Raw genomic sequence first — 4,544 nt, 5'->3', positions numbered from 1 at the left:
TATATGGATTGTTTTGAGCTAAAGGCGATTTTAGCTTTGGGCTCAAGAGAAACTTCTGCCCCTCCCTTGACTACCTAGAAGAACTTGAATTAGGGGCCTTGCCCATAATAGATTCTCAGAAATAACCTCTTTTAACCTGTATATATGGAAGGGCAAACTAATAATTACTGAACGTGTGCTCTCCCTGCAGTGACTTCTTGAAGCCCCAAGGCACCTTAGCTCAAAATGTCATACACTAATTTTCTCTGTCTCTGAAGCTCTCATGCATATTGGGACTCTGATTCATGTGTAGGGGGTTTCCATATATATGTATATATTAAATTTAGTTATCTTCTCTTGCTATTCTGTCTGATGTCTATTTGATTATTAGACCAACCAAAATAACCCTGATGGTCCAAGAAATTTTCCTCCGCTACATATACATCAACTCACTAATTCTTCACAACAGCCTTGGCAATGGCACCGATTATTATTAGCAAATTCCAAAAGATATTAAAAGAGAGTTTTATTCATAAATGATTCGCAAATCAAAGAACGTAGTCCTTGTTAAGAACCAAAGACCTACTGGGTCAGGGGGAGAACAGGGTTTTTAAAAGGAGAAGGTTGCTAGGGAAACATTATGAATTTATGTCCATCCTTTTCCGATTGGTGGGGGCAACTGAACTTTCAATGATAAGAACAATAGGTAACATGATAAATTTAAGTTTTGGTTCAGCTTCACAGGACAGAGGTTTTTGGTCCAGCAGCTCCAGTACAAGGGGGTGTTGCTTACAAACTGCACAGGGGGTACGATTTATCAAACAGTACAATCAGTATAGAGGAGCTGCTTGCTCTGCAGGCAGTTTCAGAGCCCAAAAGGGCAAAGTTATGCCTTGTAAGCAGCTTCAGAGCTCAAGCTGCAAAAATCCAAATGTTGGGCCATAAGTTATGACATTAGAGTTCTCATTTATATCCAATTTAGTTATACCCATTTTACAGATGAAGACAATTGAGATCTCAGAAAACTCAATTTACTTAAATTCTCAGTTTTTTCAACTATATTGCAAGTTCCTATTCTAGCATTTTTTTTTATAATGATGAAAGGAAATTTTTCTAGATTCTCATTTATGTCTTAATGTGATTTGAATACATTGAAATTCATTTTAGAAATTCTTAAAGTTCCATTGACTTATTCAAGGCTACGTTCTAGAAACTGAAGAACCTAGATTTAAGTCCAGGTCTTCTGACTCTGAAACCTGGATTGTTTTCGCTATGCTAAAAGGGAATCAGGTTGCCTGTGTCATGCAAGACCTTTTCCCCCTCCATTTGAAAACAGGGGTATGTTTCCTAGAACCTCAGAGTTATTATTGGACTACACACTTTAAGATATTTATTTTTCAGCATTTAAAACTTTTCTTAATTTTCAAATTTTTTTCTTCATCACAAAATACATGATCGTTGTTCAGTATTTGGAATATGAACAAAATGCAAGTCTCCCATAATCCTCCTCCTACTCAGAAATGATCGTGATGAGCATTTTAGTGTATTTACCTTGAGCCTTTATTTATAAAGCATAGGTATTTGAACAGAGTTGAAATTCCATTGTATAAACTTTTTAGACTAAAAATCTGCCATCAGCTAACAAATGTAAAACAATAAAGAGGCTTAAACTAAAACAAACTAAGGCAGGGTTTATAAAAGCTCAGGTTACATGTTGTTCTCTTCAATCTGGCCCTCTTTATGTAAATGAAGGATTCTGGTTAGGTTAATTGAGATTGATTGAGTTTAACATGCAAAAAAGGGCACTGGTTGGCAAAAAGGGTTGGCTCCTTCAAAGTAAAGAATGTTGATGATCTGTCATGGTGAGAAAGAGTGTCCAGGCATGGCTGAGCTCAAAAGTTTATGGAGAAACATGCTGGGCGGACCGTGTATAAGGCAAACTTCTTCATGGCCTTCCAGCTCCATTTTAATTCCCTTGACATAAATGACTCCACTTTGGCAATATCTGTTCCCATTGGATCACTTGTTTTGCAAGTAGCGGTGCTATTATCGCTTAGACTGATAGAATAAATTGACTAATTTTACATCAATGTCTTGCTAGAGTATAATTAAAAATAAACAGCTTAGAAAGCCATAGATGGACTTTATTGTAAACATTTTATTAATTCCTTTGAATAATTTATGAGTTTTTGATTTTTCATTAAAAAAAATCCCACTTGCCATAATTTTTTCCATTGTTTTTTTCCCCAGGATTTCTCCTTTGGAATAGTTAAGAAAAATGAGAATAATTTTCCCATAGGGATGAAGCTGGTGTTAGTGGTAGATATTGGTCATTATCACTGACACGAGTTTAAACTGTGGTTACCTTAACAAAAATGTCAGACAGGGAGTTCTTTGTTTCGCGTGTCCAATTTTACTGCATTGCAGGTCTAATAGCTATGCTTTTGCCTACCACCATCTGGTGGCCAACTGAGGCCCAATAGAAAAATTGACTTCATTTTTTCCATCTCAGTTTCTGTGTTCAAGATATGTCTTCCTGCTCATTCTATTTTAACACTTTTCTAACACTGTATTTTAGAAGGAACTATCATGGAGAGATATCAAGTGAATATATTTGAAACCCAGTGGAATATTTACAATACTAGTTTTAGTATGTATCTTCCACCAGATAACTTGTGCCTCATTTTAAAAGGTTTTCCCCATTAGTAAAGAAGCATTTTCTAAATGCAGTTGTATATAGTTATTTGCAACATTATTAAAATCGTTTTTACTGTGGCTTTCTTAAAAATTACATCTTTTCTTGGAGACCCAATCTGTTACCATAGCTTTGAATTATCTGACATCTCCCCCAAAATTACGGCTCTTGATATGAGGGATGAGGAAAAAGAAACCTGCTTTGTATATGCTTTTGCTTTATTTGCATGGATTACATTTTTTTTTTTTTGAAATAAAGGTGATTTAAAATTAGCAACAAAAATTACAATATTTATCATATTCCTTGCTCTTTAGTTCTGATGAACTGGTGAATTTGACAAAAGAGATATTTCATGTTCTAAATCTGGCTCTAAAGGAAACACCTGCAACTAAGATGAAACTGTTGTTCATGGGTGAAAGAAAAGGTACTTCATGATATGCCAGCAGATAGCTCTGACACAACTGTGTCTTCTACTTTCCTTCATTTGAGTCCTCTCCTAATAGCTCTTTTGGGCACTGTCCTTCTGCTACTCTGGCTCTGCCTTTTTTTGTGTCCCCATATCCAGTCACCCCAGTTTGTCATTCTCTGGACTCTTTTTAGCCACTTGCTGACTGATGAAATTTATCCACCTGTAGACTGGCCTGAATAGCTTAGAACTGGTCCCTATATTCAAAGTAGTTTCTGTTTGTATTCATTGCAAAGGAAAAGTGCAAAATGACAAGAATTACTACGAATTCGATACTTTTAAACAAATTTGTATTTTATTTACCACTACAGCATCCACAAACTTCAAAAAAAAAAAAGTTGTTCACAGGTATGTGAAACATTCGTCAGTCTACAGACAATGCTTAGCGTACACATGAATTATGGAACTTCTTAGAGTAATTCTGCAGCCACAGGGCATTTTGGCAATATTAACGTCTTTAGAACAAACTACTGCTGCTTCCCATTAAAATCCACTTTACAATTATAGTCAAACTTTGAATTATAACCAACTCACCAGCTTCTAAAAAGCAGTCCTGGCCTTCCCTACAATGTATTCTTTTAGCACAGAATAGTCAAAAGGTGCAGGTATGCCACACTCCATCTATCTTCTAGCATCTTGTGAGAAAATAGATGAGCCAGTCTGACTTCCCCGGAAGTTGAAGCTGGTTTTCAGTCAGATGTTCTTAAATGGAAATATATACCAGATATGCCAGAATAGAGAGCACGTATATAGAAACCAAATATATCATTCTTCAAAAAAAGAGTTGCCTCATATTTTTGTCTTTACTTTGTCTTTTTTGAATAAAATACTTTCCGGGATGACAACGTCTTGAAAGGACTTTAAGCAATGGCAGTTTTCTATCTTATAAGGGTCACCTAACAAAATCAGGGGGAAAGGCGAAGACATTTATTATTCCTGAGTGTATGACCTTGGAGAACAAGCATTGGAGACGATTATCAATTGGCTTTTAAAAATGTCACTGAAAAGAGGAGTACAAGAAGTAATCATTTGTGAAGACTGTGAATATGCAAAGGGGAGGGAGATTCTTGAGACTCAGTAAAATCTCCACTGACAGCATCCTATTCAATTTAAAATATGTTCTATCTTAAATAACTGCAAAGGAACTGTTAGATGATTCAAAATGTTGTTCCAATGTGAATAAAGACCCTGCTATAGCAGATGCCTATGAAGAATTTGAATGATATGATTTGAGGAAAAAGCATAATTTGTGACATTAAATGTGAATAAGTATTTAAATATCCAATATAATAGTTCAAATAAACTTTAATTTATATCCATAAATTATAAATTAAGTAATATAAATTTTAAAAGCTACATAATTGAGTTGAAGAGACACTAACACTTGAGGTGCGTGTGTGTGTG

The sequence above is a fragment of the Pteropus medius genome, unplaced genomic scaffold (genome assembly GCF_902729225.1).
Source record: "Pteropus medius unplaced genomic scaffold, Ma_sr-lr_union100, whole genome shotgun sequence".
NCBI classification, from domain to species: domain Eukaryota; kingdom Metazoa; phylum Chordata; class Mammalia; order Chiroptera; family Pteropodidae; genus Pteropus; species Pteropus medius.
This window is presented reverse-complemented; position numbering follows the sequence as displayed.